This window comes from Cololabis saira, chromosome 4, assembly GCF_033807715.1.
Source record: "Cololabis saira isolate AMF1-May2022 chromosome 4, fColSai1.1, whole genome shotgun sequence".
NCBI classification, from domain to species: domain Eukaryota; kingdom Metazoa; phylum Chordata; class Actinopteri; order Beloniformes; family Belonidae; genus Cololabis; species Cololabis saira.
Genome location: NC_084590.1, coordinates 12,607,703 through 12,626,879, shown reverse-complemented (window position 1 = coordinate 12,626,879; position 19,177 = coordinate 12,607,703).

Below are 19,177 nucleotides of genomic sequence, written 5' to 3'. Positions count from 1 at the left end.
TGTAGAAGGATGTAATCCAAAGTATGTTTAATTCGTCAAATTTATATGCTAGAATATAAACGTTTCCTACATGCAACTCGCATAAACCCTGTAAATAAATATTGACATATTGAATATAATGATTCATTTTCACTCATGCCTTTGCAGCTCTTTCGGATTCTTCTTATTTTCAAGCCGCTTCATATCCAGTAGATAAAATATTATAAAATCAGGTAACACAATTTACTTCAAACAAAAACACTACATTATAAAAAAAGGAAGTATCATATTATATCAGGAAAGTGAACAAATCACATAATAAAATCTAAAGTCAATGAACTGAACGCGTGTCTGTTTTATATTAATTAGATTCGCGTCCAGAGTACGACACCTAAGTCTAAGTAAAATAAGCAATAAAGAAGGAAACCATTCCCATGAGCGTGTTGCAGAACTTTTAATCTATGCATATTAATTCATAGTCCTGCACAGTTAATTTCAGGACTATTGCAGAACCATTGCAGTACCAATCAGGAAAACAATCAACCAGCAAAGAGGAATAATGATACAAAAATAATTTGCAGTCTGCGGTTATGTAAGATATACTTTCAAAGCCAAGAGGGATAATGATTAAAAGTACAGCTTAATTTGAGAAAGTTTGAAGGTATGTATTAATATGCAACTTTGCTGAAATTACACAGCAAAACAAATTTCATAGAAAGAAAATGTTGCTACAGGGACAGCGGACTGAAGGTCCAGCTCTGCACTGAATTCAGCTGTTGTGAAGGTCTCATTGAATGCATGCTTTGGCTGTTTTGATATAGGGGATGTAATGTTGTTTTTACTTTAAATTACCAACATTTTACATGCTCTAATACTCTCCCTGTAAATGGCCCTCTAATAAGAAGAAGCTGTTTTGGTGCTCTTGAATAATTTAATGTACTGGTTGTCGCAGTGTGAATATTAGATGAGCTGCGTGCTGATTGGTTGGTTTACAGCCAAACTACAAATTGTCACCACTGACTAACGACACTTAAAGGTATTGTGACATCATTTTTAAAATGCTTTTAACACTATTAAAAGTCTTGGCCAACATCCCTCAAATGTGTCTAAAAGAGTGTAACAAGAAAAACTTCCCTCTAGTACTCCATTCCTGGCTTTTTATGACAGTGTTTTTTTGCGCCGTGAAAAACGCTTCCTTTACCCCCTTTCCTGTCAATCATTGCTCCGCTCCTCCTCCAAACCTCCTCCAACCCAACTGCTACACACTTCTGCCGGCGTCTCCACACACACGCGCGCACACCGACCACAAACACCCACACACACCACAAACACCCACACACAAAGCCCAGACAGGGCGACTACAGCCCGGGGATGAAGTCCGTGCGCACACCGAACCGGACTTCTAACAGCGGCGTCGGAGAGTTAAGCCGGGAGCAACAGGCGAAGCATGCACAGAAAAGCAGTCCACCGCAAACAATCATAAAAATAAAGGCATGCAAGCAGCAGTGTTATCTTAAGTCCAGTCAGTGGCCGCGGGTCTTCTTAGCAGTTTTCCTCCGGTGATGAGAAGAGAAGAGGCTCTAAACAGCTCCGTGTTAAGCCTGATTTATGGTTCCGCGTTAAATCGACGCAGAGCCTACGCCGTAGGGTTCAGCGTACGGTGCGCGTCGCCGCGTAACCCTACGCCGTAGGCTCTACGTCGGTGTAACGCGGAACCATAAATCAGTCTTTATGGTGCGCTGGAGAGGAGAGGAGGCAGGGAGCTGGGTGGAGGGGGCGGTGATTTAGCGGGTTTATACGTAACGACCCACCAGCAAACCAGGTGCGCCGTTTTTGCATAGTTATGCGGAAAATCCCAGAAAGCACACAATACACTGAATGTTAAAAGTTAGTTGTTTTTTGGGTGTAATTGATGTCAAGACACCCAACAAAACACAAAAAATCAAGAAAAATGTGTTTTTCATGTCACAATCCCTTTAATGAAGCTATCAGTGCCTATACATGGAGGCATCTGGTGTTCAGCTTTATATGTTTGAGACCATTTATCATGAGGAATTTGGCGTGAAGGAGCATTCAGTCGCCCAGAGATGTTTCTGAATGATAAGTAAGTCTTTTGAACTAATTTAAACTGAAACTTCACTTTTTTCTATGAATGCTAGTTGACATATTGTCTGATAACATAAAAACAGGTTCATGGTGAAGTTTAGTCCTAGGTTAAATTCAAAATGTTGGTGTCCAACTGTGGCTAATTTAGCCACTCGCTAACTGACTCTGCATTGGGTTCATATTTTACAGTTTAGTACTTTAAGGTTGAGGTTGTTGTGATGCCAAAATGGTTGAAATAGTTCCTAGTTTGATTGTCAGCCATTGTTGAAACCTTGAAATTGACTGAGGTTAGAAACACATCCAGAGTGAAACATTGATGGCAGTGGGTGACTACTCCCTGGTGCAGGCTGACTCCCACCAAACATTTCCTCCTGCTGTGGAACATGAGCAGTTCTGGGTCAACCTGTTGGCCACTAAGGGTCCGGGGACGAAGGTGGGTCGCAGTTCCGGCTTTGAGCCTCACAGCAACCACCCTACAGGACTTTGCTGCTTCCCCCCGGGGGTCATGGACATAGTACCGGCTGCAAACCTTTCTCTGTTTGTCAGCCGGACAGGGCCCCGTTGTCCCCAGTGTGACTGTAAACAAGTGCAATAGCCACATTGTGCCGCTAAAGCAGGGACCAGAGGTGTGAGACCTACTGTATATGGCTTCATTGTACGATGTATGATCACTATAAAACGGATTTTGACGTGTAGAAAGCTGGGATTCCGTTGTATACAAAGATCAACCATGGACATTGACAATTAAAGGAGACCTATTATGAAAAACAAGTTTTCTCTTGCTTTAACATATATAAAGTGGTCTCTCCTCAGCTGCCAACTCAGAGAAGGAGGAAAGCAACCAAATTCTGCAGTGTCTGTACAGCCGCCTGGATGAGCCGTCCAGGGTGATGTGGCTTCTACGAACCGTTCAGATTCTGCTCCCGTCGTTACGTAACCAAAATGCGATTTACATCGGTTGGCCTCCGATGCGTGAAACCACACCCACAACTAACTCTGCCAGCCGGAGCTTCCGCCATTTTTTCGTAGTGGTGTATCGCGTCATTCAGGCAGCCAATCAGCACAGTGCCTCATTATCATAGCCCCGCCCACTCAGAATCCTGCATAGATAATGAGGTTAGAGAATGGGATGATAAAGACATGGCTCAGAGACTGAATTTCTAATTTATTTAGCAAAAACCATCAAAAGCTTTTTTTTAAGATGTTCAAGGCCTGTTTAAAATAGGTATTAGATGCCATAATAGGTCTCATTTAAGATATTTTGGAAGATTGTGAAAGGTGCCAACATCTATTGAACAACCTTGGACACACCATTTTTGTCTGTCTGACATTTTCTGCTGTGAAAGTCAGATTTTCCTTCTTTACATCCTTGTAGAAGTCAACTGTGCTGCAGCGTTGACGGTCTGATGTTCCTGAGCTCTGCAGAAAGCGAGCTGGTCTATGCTCGAAGTTGAATTATCCAAATAGGCCAATCCATTTTGCTTACTTTTCAGCTGAATATTCAAATTTTGAAATTTGAAAAGGATTTTCCAACTGTACTCGATGTCACATTAGCACATTGGCAAAGGTCATGATTTATTTGCTGTAGCTGTTAAAAACTTCAAAGATGCATGGATGCTGAATAAAGTTATTCAAAGTTTGACTCTGATGATCTTGATGTGGCAGCAATTCCAACTAGGATTGTTACACTTATGGCCCTGAGAGACGGGTGATGGTTTTTATTCAGAACAAGCTGCAACACAGATTAATTAACATAGCTCTGCATACTAATTCCAGCATGTTTATTAACCTAATGAGCAAAACAACAGTGAAATGACTGTCAATTAGAAATCTCTTCCTCAATTGTCACTTTTTTGCTTTTGGACTGATACAATGATAATCAAACTATGCTAAATTTCCAGGTGCTGTAATGATTGTGTTGTTTGGGGGCAGTCGGATTTGTTGTTTTGTCAATTTTAAGCGTTGTTTATTAAAAAAAAGGAAAAAAAAATCATCTAGATCTGTCCTCCCACCAAAACGGAGCATTACTATAAAGGGCTGTGAGTCTCCTTGGCCAAAACCAAACTATCGTAGTCTGATTTAAAATATATTCCACAAAGGTTTGCACAAATTGGCAGTTTCATGACATCAAATTTATGGAGTAAGTGAACCACCACGGTCTCCCATTGATTCCAATGAGACAAACCAGTGAAGTGAAAAGAGCATCACAGCTGGTTTCATAAATACACCAAAGACCAGTTTCATCCCACAATGGATTTTGCACAGTGGTGGAATTACACACCATTGGTACAAAAAAGCGTGTGGCATATTCAAAATGGCACCAAGAATTACAGTGATCAGTAAAAGGAGAATCATTTTGAGGCCCCGTCTGTTTCATTTATTGTACATTTGAACAAATACAGCGTGAAATTGTTCATCTGCATGATATTTACGTGTGTTGAATCTGAGTATCATTTCCCTGAATGTTGGGACCATCACACGGCATGCATGTGTCATTAAATGTCACATCACAACTTAATATTGCACAAGAAAATAAAAGGAAATTAAGTGACTTTGATGTTTTGTAGTTGTTGTCAATATGAATGCTTAACAACTGATGCCAGTTGGCAGCAGGTGAAATTACAAATTCAGAAAAAAAGACCAGCTTGCCACTGCCAGATTCAACTCTCCCCACAGACTGCAGGGTGTGATGAGCAGGACAGCAAACTCTGCGCTTCACTGTGGCAGCTGGTTAGATTTTATGATTAAGCAGGGCGATAGCAAATGCTTAACAACAGAATGAAATCACATAGTTTACGAAGACCACCAAGGGCCAAACTGTCATGTAAAAGACCTTCTGTGGTTTCAGGGTTGCCATGGAGACACAATAGCACTGTATAGATATTAAATGTAGACCTATGATGTAGGGCTGAAAGGATTCCTCGAATAATTCGAGTAATTGGATTACAAAAAATGATAGAGGAATTTTCTCTGCCTCGAGGAATCGTTTAATTTTGCAGCTCAAAGCAGGTATTTCGCCCGGACTACATTTAATGCGGCACAACGCGCTGACGGTACAGCGCGCTGACGCCGCGCACGTAAAGGTAGAAGAAAGAGGCGGCGGATATGTTTGGTTTTTGTAACATGCCATGCTCAGGCAATGAGTCTGCAATGGCCCAGACGGGAGACACGTGTACCTCAGTGCTTAACTTTTATTTTCAATCCACGCTATATTCTTCTGGTCTGTTCTCCTATATGTTCCCCCTCTAACCCGGTACATACATAGGTTCCTCTAAACATCTGTTCCCACTACAGTTTTAACTAAAAGAAAAGGCAGAAAATGTCAGAAAAATAAAAACGTAATAAAGCTAACTGGGTAGTTTTCAATTTAGGCTCTATAGTCATTCATGGATAAAACAAGCAGCACTGGTGCCTAATGTGCTCCAATACAGCAGGTCTCATCATTTTATTTTGCATCATCATTTTAACACTGCCAAAACTCAAAATCTCATACTTTAACTTAAAACTTAACTAGAACTTAAAATTAAATGAAAGTTCAATTGAAACACGTGGGAAAAACACCTAACCTTTTAAGTGATGTGTGTTATCAGGTGTAATGGCATTTTTAGGTTGGAAATAAGAACATTTCTTGGTAAGATCCTTAGTTATTTGAGTGAAGGCAGTGAATTTGGTCGACTGGTGTAAGTTCAGGGTTTTTAAATGCACAGCCATGAACCTACTGTATTATATAATTTAGTCTTAGTAATGTCAATTAACATCTAACATCTTATGTATATTTATAATTGCTCTTTAACTAAACAAAAATATGTTTTATCCGATTACTCGATTAATCAATGGAATTTTCAGTAGAATACTCGATTACTAAAATATTCGATAGCTGCAGCATGATAAATGTTATATTGCATGAGCAAAAATGTCGTTCACTGACAGTGCTCTGTTCCGAACATGTCAGCATTCAATACATAGATGAATTAATAAAATAAAATAAATAATAATACAATTACATGAATATATTAAAAAATAACAGATAATAATAACGATAATAAGATCCCTCTCCAGTCTCTTCTGTGTCCATGTCAAATCGAGGAGTTTTCGATAATCACTTAAAAAGGAAAGAATGATAACATGAAATATATGTATTTGTAAGTGTGAAGATGAACGTTAATGAAGAGCGATGGAGCTCACCTGCATGGCCATGTGCTCACTAGGGGTGTAACGGTACACAAAAATCTCGGTTCGGTACGTACCTCGGTATGGAGGTCACGGTTCGATTCATTTTCGGTACAGTAAGAAAACAAAATGCAAAATATAAACGTGCTAGTTGTTTATTACACACACACAAAATAACATTTCAGACTCAGACTTAAAAAAAAAATATCTCCCTGATGTGCAAAATTGAACAGTTGCAACACTGAACAGTTTAAAGTTGTTGCTCAGATTAAATAACATTTATAAGGCTCAGACTTATAAACAACAAAATCTTAAATCTTAAAAACAAATCTTTTCTACATCAAATGTGCAAAATTGAACAAATGCAACACTGAACAGTTTAAAGTTGTTGCTCAGATTAAATAACATTTATAAGGCTCAGACTTATAAACAACAAAATCTTAAATCTTAAAAACAAATCTTTTCTACATCAAATGTGCAAAATTGAACAAATGCAACACTGAACAGTTTAAAGTTGTTGCTCAGCGTCCCGACGCCAGCATCTCGCTGCTTGGTGCATTCACACTGAAAGCGTCAGTGCCTGCAGCGGGGCGGGGGTGGGCGGGGTTTCAAGCTGCGCTGCAGAACTGGAGGGAACAGTGGGAACAGCCTACACATATAGCGTACACATCTTAATTTTCCTATTTCACCATAGATCACACTTTGAGACGCCTTCTTTATATTTTCGCGTTATTTCCGCGTAGATAAGTGAGTTTGATGCGTCTATGATACCCAGGGTCAGTATATACATAAATCTTTCTTCATTGTACAATTGTTACTGTGAATCAATCTGTTAATCCTTCTGTTTGGACAAGATGTCTGTGGCAGCCAACCAGCCACAGAGCTACAAGTGACTGTTTCAGTCTGACTTTTTGCTGGCAGAATAGGAATATTGCATATAATATGTGTATATAGGTTAACCAAATTTCCCATTTTTACAGCTATTGCATTTTCTCCAATTTCATTGTTTATCATTTTTCATTGCCCTTTCAGGCACAACCATATTATGGCAGCCACAAACCTTGACACAGCAGCTAGATGGAGTCCTTTAGGGCAAAACTATTTATTCCACTTTCAAATTGACTGCTGCAGGCCAAGGACTGTGTTTGCTTAAAGCCACATGCCGGTGAGATTGACACCCAAAACCTCAACACTTTGAGTCCTTCAAAAACTGCAGCTGTTTTTTTGCCATTACTCAGCCCCCATGATCTGTATCTGTTTTCAGCATGAGACCTTATAAAAATGTGATGCGCTGGAACACTGCACCCTTCCTGGCACAGTGGGTCACTTTGGAATATGCACTCTCAGAAATATGCATCAAATAACGCTCACCTAATGCAGTATGGCGCATTTCAAAGTGACCGGTAACAGTGGAAGATGTTTCACCATGAGAATAATATCAGCAATGTGACTCCTGCATTCATATAATAAAAAAGAAAACAAAGGCATTTTTCACGGACAAAGTGTGGGAAGAAGTCAAGCACATGTTTCTCCTGAACCATAAATGTCCCTTTAAACAACAATTGTTTGTTTTGGGTAGAAGAAAAAAATCAATGAGCAATTATGAGGTCACCTCATGGTTATATGACAACTTTTCAAAAATTAAGAATACTGAATAAAATTTTAAAATGGCAGAACTCATTTGGTTTTCAAAGAGACAATGCATGCTTTAGAGATTACGCCACAGATCGCTGAATTCCCTCTTTCAAATGAAATGAAAACTTTCCTTTTAGTGATGTCCATTGGCGCACAATGAAAACTAGATTCTCCACATGGAGCAGGAAGTTCAGTGGACTGAATACACAGCTTGTGAAGGCAGGATACAAGCATGGCCCATGAAATATAAATCAAGACAATACCCATCTTCATGCGTTTTGTCTACTTTGATAGATCTGAATCCTCATGAATACCTAAGGAGCTAGCAGGAGCTTCTGCTATCTCAGTCTCTTCCATTGTTGTGTCTTATTAAGGGAAAGTTATCTAGTCGAGGCAGGAGGAAATTTCAGTCATGGTATTGCAGCGCTAAATATTTCATCAGGGTTTGCAGTGTTAGCATGCAGCAGCTAAACACGGACCAGAACCAGGCCTCCTCTAAGTTTTTACAACCTCCCCAAAAACTTTCACGTCAGTTTCTGTGGCTGCCTCAGGAATAGTAACATCGTGGCCCAATAGGCTGCAGCAACAGACCAAAGATTTTTTTCCATTCATGAATGTGGTCCAGGTGAAGAGGATGTTTGTTTACATGTTAATACGTCATAAGAAGAGCATTTTGATGTCAAATATTGTAAAATACATTATCACTTACTTTTAGATTTAATTAGAGAGGACTCATAGACACTTTGTCAGATTGGAAATGATACTTTCATTTCCAATCTGACAAAGCAGCTGGGCTTCTAAAAGACTACATTATAAATGTCCTTTTTTTAGTTTTATCTTTAATTTTCATTATTTTCACAAGTTGCAACAAACTCAACAAAGTGTAAAACACCTACTAAAAAAGTGAAATCCTGCATCCCTGTGCAAACACTTCACCCTGCTGTTCACTCATATTATACGGCACGTTTCCATTATTAGTGTCCTTTCGCTGTTCATGTGACGAGTTCTCATAATTATGACTTTTCTGATATCGTGTCAGAGCTAAAATGAGATTGAAATCACAAAAAAAAATCGCATTCACAGGGATTTTTGGATTTTCTGGTCTGGCAACGCTTGAGTCTGGTTTCTCTTGCGATGCATTACATGTGGCCACTCTGTCCACACCCGCTGGCATCGAACTTCAAAGCTGACTTCAAAGGTAGTCACGCATGGTGAGAGATATCTATACTGAAACATGTCATCGCAGCAAAATGGACTGGCTGCGTGACTTTAGCATTCTGCTATGGGCGCAAAAACAGTTTGGCTTGTTTATAAGACTTCATGCTAATCACAATCGTGTTGCGTGGTGCTCAGCAACGGTTATAGTTGCACCTGCAAAATAATGTCTTGAGTTTTTTTTTTTTTCCTATGTGGTCAAATGGAAATAACTTCCCTGTCACACAAACAATGATTGTAAATATATTCCTATTTTTTTTTTCACAAGCATTTTCAAATCAGATCAGTGGAATTTCTGTCATATTTGTCCTTGTCACTTTTCCCATACTCTATGAATTTGTCCCATAGATTGACACGTCTTTTTCCTTGAACGGCTGCAAGAGCGCAGAGGCCTGGGCAGCTACAGTAGCACACAGCCACCTTATTTCACATTTAGCTTTTAGCTGTGCTGGCGTAGCATGTGCCAACCTTTTCATGGTTAATAATATTACTTTACATTCGGTTTAGAATAGCTCCGCTCATGGTGGCAGCTGGCTGCTTCCCTTCATTCATATTGTTTTTAAATTATTTTTAATTCCGGTTCGGATGATGTGCTGCTTAAGGGATTTCCTTTATTGTTTCATTTTTCTAACCACCTGTTATGATGAGTAACCGTAGCAACAAGCAAGTTGTTTACAAGTGAGAGCAGCTGATTGAGATATAAAGAAGCTTAATTCTACCCAGACTGAGATCCCAAATCCCCCATGTGTTGAAGAGGAGATGTTGTGGGTGTGGCGCAGGAGCAAAGTGGAGAGAAAGGAAATGGAAGTTTAAATCAGAACTTCCAAATGTGATCATTGGGAACATCTGGTCTCTCACAAATAAGATGGATGAGATTGAAATGCTGATGAGGACAAATCTGGTTCAGTTTCGGCAAAGTCGTATGTGTTTCACCGAGACATGGCTGGAGGAGCATCCTCGATTTCAGTATCTCTATGCCCGGCTTTCAGATCATACGCGCAGGCAGAGACATGAGGTGGAGCGGAGAAAGCGAGGGTGGTGGGTTTGTAGTGCTTGTAAACAACAGATGGTGTAATTGAGGACACGCAACTGTGAAACATTGTTTCTGCAGCCCGGATATTAAACTGTTAGCTGTGAGTTTCCATCCTTATTATCTACCGGGAGTTCACCAGTGTTATTGTAGTGGCAGTTTACATCCCACTGTCAGCTAAGACAGACGCTGGGTGTAACGTCATCAACTCTGCTGTTGCTAAGTTACAGACACAACAACACAGCATGTGTCTAGCTGTCGCCCGTGAATTCAACCACCACCATCTCTCTGCCACATTTCCAACGTTGGAACAGTTTGTCAACTGTTTCACCAGAGAAAACAAAATGTTGGATTGTTTTATGCAAACATCAAAAGGAGTTTTAAGATTAGATCCCACCATTGTTGCTGGATGATGAACACGTGTTTAATGCGTGTTGGGTAATATAAATGCAAGGCGAGTTATTTGCCACCTCGTGCCTGAAGGCAACTTGAGAGGAGGTGAGTCAGGAGGCGTTATACGCGGAACATAACATAAAATGTGTGGGCGTCTAGAATGATGTATTGTCAGCAGGATAAAATATGCAGTCAGACAGGTGTAACTTTCAGAACGAGGATGGATGAACATCGGGATGAATGTTTTTTGGCCGGGATTTGCTTCTGGCAAAGCTCCGGTTGGTCGTTGTCGTGTCCAGTTGTGCAAACAATGGTCCACCCTTTGTGGCTCCGGACATACGCAGGTTTTATGCCGTCCTCGGCTCCAAGGCTGAGTAGCTCCTGGATCTCTTTGTCTCCCCGGAGATAGAGAATTATTGATATACAAAAACAACTAAAAGTCAAGATTAGAAACGAGAAGGATTACAGGAGAACAAGTGTCGTCTGTTCTCACCTAGGTCTTTTCTTTAAAAAAAGAAAATCTTTAAGCTAGGGCTGGGCGATATGGCCTTTTATTAATATCTATTATTAATAATAGATATTTTTAGACTATGTCACGATACACGATACATATCTCGATATTTTGCCTTAGCCTTGAATTAACACTTTGATGCATACAATCACACCTGTATGATGATTCTATATGTCTACATTAAAACATTCTCGTTCATACTGCATTAATATATGCTCATTTTAAAATTTCATGCAAAAAGGGGGAAATCACAACTAAGTAAAATTTACCAAAACTGTATTTATTAAACAGTTACTAATAGGGGTGGGCAAAAATATCGATATGGCAATATATCGCGATACTTTTCCAGCTGATTCAATATCGATATTACATTATATATATAACACAATTGCCTGTCCTTAAAAAATGAAAAATAATGGACAGAGGTTTATTTATTTATGGATTTATATCTATACTGACTGATCACTGTGCCTGTCCTTGGTTTTAGTACCATCTTTCTTGTGTTTATTATCATTTGCCACATAATTAAAGCAACCTCATACTAAATTTAATGTTAATTTCATATGATGTAAATAATATGAAAAACATATACAAATATATTGTAACTTTAGCTTGTATAGTTATAATAAAACATTGTTTTGACTCAGTTTGTCCCATGAATTGTCACTATAATCTGATGAACGTGCAACTCGGATTTTAAGATCCATCACTATCATCTGATGTACATATATACAACTTGGATTTTAAGATGTGTAATGCATTTTTAAATTTTTCGGTGAACTATGTAGAATATAATAATCGGGATATCGCATAATCGGGATATCGCAATGTGTATCGTATCGTGGCTCAAGTATTGTGATGCGTATCGTATCGTGAGGTCCTTCCCAATACCCACCCCTAGTTACTAAGCAGTGAGTGGCACAAACATAAACATTTTAATTTCAAAACAGAAAGTGCACATTGCATCTCTCTCCCCGTCTGAAGAACATCTGCTAAGAACATCTTCTGGTCCTTTTACGTGGTTTTACCTGGTTTTACCTGGATGAGCTGCTCTGAGGGCCTTTAGAGCACCTGTATATTAAGACTATTGTAGGTGTAGGGACTGCAATCTTTCATCCTCTCCTCCTTTACTTTGCATCACTTTCATTTGCTTTTAGAAATATGATGTCATATAGTCTTGTTTGACTTTGTTTCGATGATAGTGACTGATTTCATGTGGCCACATTTAAGCAACACTAGGTGACGTTTCTCAGCTCTAGTAGAGAAAGGCCTGGCTGCGCGCGGACGCCTGTCGCACTGAGCGGCTCCGCGGCTCTCCGGAGAGCCGTGCACGTCGTGCGAGGAGAAAACATCCCCTCCCGTCTTTACTAAACCATCCCAGTTTGCTTTGAAAAGAGTCCGTCGTGCGTAGCAACCGCGCAGATGAGCTCACGGCGCAAACAGGCCGAGTTTGGGAAAGTTAAGGTGGAAGTTACCGGCGGACCAGACAGCAACGCCGACACCAGCTCTGGTCGTGGGCATATAACGATGCACACACGACAGCACGTGACTGACTCGAATATTCACGATAGTCATTTTGTACATCGCACAAAGCAGAAACAGAATGTTTTAAGCAGGATGTGCTGTGACTTATGACTAGGGATGTCCTGTTCCGATCCGATTCCGAGTCATTTGATTTTGAGAATCTGCTGATACCGAGTCCCGATCCGATACTTTCATTACAAATGAAAAGAAAATGAACAAATGCAAAATAAACAGATCCAGGTTGTCCCTCTTTTTATTTTAATCACCTTATTTTATCATTTTGCACTTAAAAATTAAAATAGTATATTAATATTAAAAATTGTGTAAATTTAAACATAATTTTAATTAAATAAAAACAGCAGCTCACCTTAAAATACCCAGCAGGCATGTAAACAAATAAGAAAATAAAAGTACAACCGTGTCATAAAGTAAGGCCAGTAATGTGCTTTTTAGACTGTACTCTTACTTCTGTCCTTTTCTGGCTTAAAGAATAAAACGTTTGTGTTTGAAGTGACCTACAATCTTCCTCACGGTGGCCAAGGTGTCCATCACGCTCCTGCATGCAAAGTCGGCAAGAACGCACAACGCAGCCTGTGGTGTTTTTCTGAACGATCAGCTGAGGAAAACAACACAGACGCTTTGTTCGGATTTCACTCACCGTTGTAACTTAACTTTTATTTACTTACCCCGCTGTAACACCGGTGTGCGCAGATCATCCCTAACAAACAACTTTATTGAACTCACTTTACGTGACAGGGCCCACACTCTGCACCGCCACCTCCCCCATAGCTTTCTTCATATTAGCAGCGTTGTCGCGCAACATTACGTGGACCCATTGCTTGTTGGTAGACCAGTTGTTTGGCATTTTTTCCATCATCTGTTTGATGCGCTGATCAAAATAATGAGAAAAAAATACATGTCCCTGATCGGGATGCAACGTCCGATTTCGATCAAGTCTGAAACAATGTGATCGGGCCCGGTTTCCGATCACGTGATTGGATTGGGATGTCCCTACTTATGACCTATGATTCTCTTACTGATGGGTTTAACTGCTTGTAGACCTGTCAAGATGTTTGATGGATAACAGCTGCTGACGGCAGGGTTTCTGCCTCATCCTCTATAAAAGCATGTCACTTTCTTTGTTCGTTGATTTTTTTCACAATTGCCTCAGAAAGATCCCAGATTCTGCAGATCTGCTTTTATTCCGTCTTTTATTGTGATAAACCTTTAAAGTAATTTAAAAGTTGGCTTCAGATTAGTCTTTTTCATCCTCTTTCCCACTCATTGACAAGAGATCAACAGAGAGAGTGTAAACCAAATTGAAGCTGCAAGCAGCGATGAACGGGCCCTTACACCCTTGTGCACGTTCATGCGTGCTGCAGTGGAAGCGCTTGTATAACTTGTATGTAGATTCTTCACGCCTGGACATTTAGTGGATGACACCACCCACGACTCTCAATATCAAACCATTCAAAAGTTATGGCAGAAAGTAGGAACTATCAGATATGAACCAATCGGATGAAAGCATAGCCACGGTAACGCTTTTGACTGAGAAAAGTAATGCGTCGCAGGATGGAGACGCACGTTTTGATGTATAACACACCTGGGTGCACGTTACGGTTCGGGCCGTATTAACGGCCGAAGAAGTGGCATAAATTGCCACCTGTTTGGTTTCGGTCATGGCGCCAAGAGACTTTTCTTTAAGTTGCGACATGATACAGGTGTGTACCGATTTTCGTGCACGTATGTCATAACGTATTGTGGGGCTTGAGGCACAAAGTATTCTAGGGGGCGCTGTTGAGCTATTAGGCCACGGCCATTAATGCAAACCATTAAATATAATTTTAAAAAAAAACATTTTTCGCCAGGCCTGGCTTGTGTGCAAAATTTGGTGACTTTTGGGGCACGTTTAGGGGGGCAAAAAGGCCCTCCTTTTGTCGGAAAAATAAAAACAAGGGAAAAAAAAATGTCTACAGATACAATAGGGCCTTCGCACTGTAAGTGCTCGGGCCCTAATTATGGCGTCACAAACAACCACACAAGCTCCAGGAAAACGACCTCAGAGACATGGGTTCTGGGATGAAGAAGACCACAGGCTTTAAGCAGAAGGAGGACCAGAAACATGGATATATATATGAATAGGCAAATAAGCACCCTCAAGGATCCACTGCAGTTTCCTTATCATTGTGGGGTTGGAGGTGAAGAGGCCATCAAACACCTGCTTCAATGAACCCACAATCATCTGGACAAGGATCATGCTCTTTGATTTCTCCAGTGCATTTGAGGGCATCCAGCTTGAAATACTGTGTAAGAAACTCCAGGAGACACAGGTCAATGTCTCCACAATCACCTGGCTTACTGACTACCTGACAAACTACCAGACTTCCATGAGTCAGAGTCCTGGCATCTGCATAAATACATAGATGACTCTGCAGTTGTGGAGCATATCAGTGATGGAGAAGAGACTGAGTACAGAGGGGTGGTGGACCATGTTTTCGCATGGTATGGAAACAATCATCTCATCTTTAATGTGAACAAGCCAAAGGACATGATTGTGGATTTTTGGAGAGCCACAAATATATAGGACTATAGGTTGTATAGTTTTTCTCTCATTGGAGAAGCAGTGGAGGTGGTGAGTTATAAATACTTCAGTGCTCACCTGGACACCAGGCTGGACTGGAGATACAACACTGATGCTGTTTATAAGAAAGGACAGAGCAGACTTTACTTCTTGATGAAGCTTTGGTCCTTCAATGTTTGTAGCAAAATATATCTTCTATAGGTTTGTCAGGGTAATCACATTTGCAGTCATCTCTTGGAGGAGCACCAGCAGATCCAGTGACTTAAAGAAACTGAATGAAGGCTGGATCTGTTCTGCAGCCTCCAGGGCTCCAAGAGGATAGGAGGACACTTAAATTTAAGAAACTCATCGCAAACCCCAAGCATCCTCTTCACAACAAGGTGATTCAGCAACAGTGTCTTCAGTCAGAGGCTTCTTCAGATCCACTGTGACACAGACTGCTACAGGAGATCCTTCCTGCCCACAGCAATAACCTTCTACGATGACTCTTTGAAGATACTTAACTAGCTACTGCAAAAATTGATTGCACTTTGGGGATAAATAAAGTATTTTTGAGTTAAGTCGAATTTGAATTCTGATCAAATATGTCCAAATATCTTCATCTCAAGTGTCACTTGCAAAACATCATGTGGGTGATGTTTTGTATCTCTACTCTTTTTTTTTTATTTTTATTTTTTAATATTTTTATCCCGTTTTTTTCCCCCAATTTTTATCACCCAGTGCTCATACCTAAGCTACAGTCCTGGGCATTGCCATCCTCTACCAAGCCCGGGAGGGCCCTGCACTGAGCTCAGGTCTCCTCCTTAACCTGAGGAGTGAGCAGGCCGCATCTTTTCACCAGACAGGGTGGGGTTTCTCTGGCCGGACGTAGCGCGTGGAAGGATCACGTTATTCCGGCCGGATCCTCCCCACCCCATCTGGCGCCCCGGTTGGCCAGAGAGGGCATGTGTAGCCCAGGACTGTGTGCATGTTTTTGTGAGGGTAGCTCACATTGCTACCCAAGGGAACACGGGGAGAACATGCAAACTCCACACAGAAAGGCCCTTTCACATCCCCACCCAGGGTGTGGGCGCTGAAGTCATGGGGGAACTAACACGCACTTCAGCGCCCACAGCGTTTCAGCGCCCACAGCGTCTCTCTACTCTCTACTCTCTCTACTCTTTTGTAGACTGATGAAATGATCTGAAAAACAAGTTAAAGGCTGACTTAATTTTATTGCATTAATTTATTTTTATTTGGAGGACAGTGTATAAAGTCTGTTTTGTTATCTTGACCCTACTCAAGATTGTTTACAGTGTAAAGGAAATTGTAATGGTGGACCATCTAAGGAAATGAAAATGTATGGTTCAGAAGGCATGAAGTTAAATCCAGTTTATTGGATGAGTGGAGGTTAAAACCAGAAAGATAATCGGCATGGCAAATTTCACAGACAATGGTTTTAACTAAAGCAAAGTCTAGGAACAAAGCAAGGCTCACATATTCAGAGGCAATGAATAATGCAAGAGAAAAAGTCAAAAAGTGGGAAAAAACTATGGTCAAAAACCGAAAAAAAAAGTTGGAACAGAGTGAAAAGGGAAAGTAAAATAAACAACAGGATTTTCAAAACGGCAAGGAAAGATTAAAGAAATATCATTTTAATTTGTCTTACAAGGCATGTTCATTCATTTTCAACACAGCAATTTAAATTACAAATGTAATTATTTAGATGTTTATTTCATTCTCTATAATTATATAACATTATTCCAGTTAATCTCAAATACCTTTGAGATGACTGCAGTAAAAAGCAGCCATTAGTCCTGTTTCATAATAATGCACATTTGAAAAAGGCATTTCATAAGAATATGAAACCAGAATATCTCATCAATGTTTTACAGTTCTATTTTCCTATTTTCGATATAATTTTACAATCCATAACTCTAATTCAAAGTATATATGTATATAAAGTAGTGTATAAGTTATAATAAGACTATAAACAACTTAATGTCATTCAGTGTTTCGTATATAATGAAATGTGCCCCCCAAATACATGTTTTTGGACATAATTCTTGGTGATATGAAGGTTTCTAGCGTATTATTTGAATCAAATTTTGAAAAAAGGTGAATAAGTGGGAAACAAGGAACTTCTGAAACCTTCTCGTCCATAACAATCAAATGTGTTATTTATTGTTACTTTAAATTATCTTCCTTGTAAACTTAAAACCACTGATTAAATATTAAGTCAATTTAATTGGAATATAATTTGATTATTACTATTCTGAATTACATTTTATTTAATTGAACTACAATGAACATCTTTACATCCTGCGTAAAAGGCCTAAAGGGGCTAAACAAATAACAATTCAATTCTGTTTATTTGTAATGTCATATATTGTACTGTTTATCATGCTTCATTGGATGAGATGCCGGTCGATGAATATTGATTAGGGATATGACCAGCAAAGCCCAAATATAATCCAATAGACATAGTGAAGGTGAAAAGAAGAAAAAAAAAAAACTTAACTAAATGAAATGAGACACAAAGGATGCAATCCTTGGCAGTATCTGAGGCAAAAAAAAAACACCTCCGCCTCTCATGTTTCCATATCTGGTATTTAATGGGCTCTGGTTTCAAATGATATCTTTTGCTGAGCACGGAGATGCTTGCTGGCGTTGCTTGACCTGCTGAGAATCCAAATAAGTTGGATATCACACTTTCAGAGAGATTAATGAGAACGAAGATGGAAAAATACTTACTGCTTTAGTGTCTTTGGCAGTTAATTTATAAAAAAGTCCAATAATTACCCAAAGATATAGTCATGGTGTATTAATTTTGTGGAAATAAGTTTCAACTTTTCTGAACAACGATGTGTGACGACACACATAAAGAAATAAAAGGAAAAGTCTTGAAATTAAATCCACCATCTTTCTAGTTTCTCAGCCTTGAGCTTTTTTCTTTTTTTTTTTCCACCAGAAGTGATGGGACCATAGTTTGTGCTCAGACATTTGTTGTCTTTTGTACATGACTGTTTTGTCCTGAGGCCTGAGAATCCACACTCCAGTCTCTCCACTCTCATTTGTCCGTCTGACGTATTACTTTCTGTATCCCCCAGAGCTTTAATAATATCAGGCCCCTGTGCACCATGTCAGTAACGGTGTTCTTTCATTCTGTACTGTACTGTCTTGCCACCGCGTTTTTATACTTTTTACAGGAGTGATATGAGAGTTCCTGCTGTCACACAGGTTTTGACCATTTGTCTGTATTAGCTGTGGTCAAGTTCAGAGCAGAGCATTCGGAGCACTGAATTTTCATCTTGAATTCAAAAGATTGAGATCTTTTAAGATCATGAAAACCATTTTGTGATAGACTTAGCATATATAGGGGAAAAAAAAGATTAAATCGGCAACAACTAAAAGAGGATCACTGTAACTGCCTTGTAAGCCATGCTACGGCAAGCACAGGATGAAAACATAATGCTGCCAGCAATCTTTATACAAGAGAAAAGATCATTTCTAAAAATGTCTAAGTACTAGAAGAACAAAAATCCTTAAATATTGTATTGAATTGTGTTATTTGAACACAACTTTGATGAAAGGAGTTGCAGTGTAAGAGAGTTACAGACATAATTGCTTGCTTATTTCAAAGTTCAACAATAAAACATTTGTCCATATGACTCGAATTACAAAATATTTAAGAGCTATGCGCACTTGTAAAAAACAGGGCGCCTGAGAAAATGGGCAATTGGTTGTACACTTGTGATGTGAATACCACCAATCTACAGTAAGTACTGTTTGTAGGAAATATTGGCACACATGCAAGGCAGGTTTATTTGTAGCTCAATTCAGCAACAAGTTGATTGTGTTGATTGTGCAAGTGCTTTACAGAGACATTAAAACATCAAAGAAATAAAAAGTATGATTCAGAATTTAAACGAAAAAGAAAGAAATAAGAACAGTACATAAAATCTGATAAAATCAGTAGTTAATATAAGCATTGAGTTTTGAAACTCAAGTTTAAAAGTACCAGTACCACATTTTCTTTCAAATGCAGTTGAGA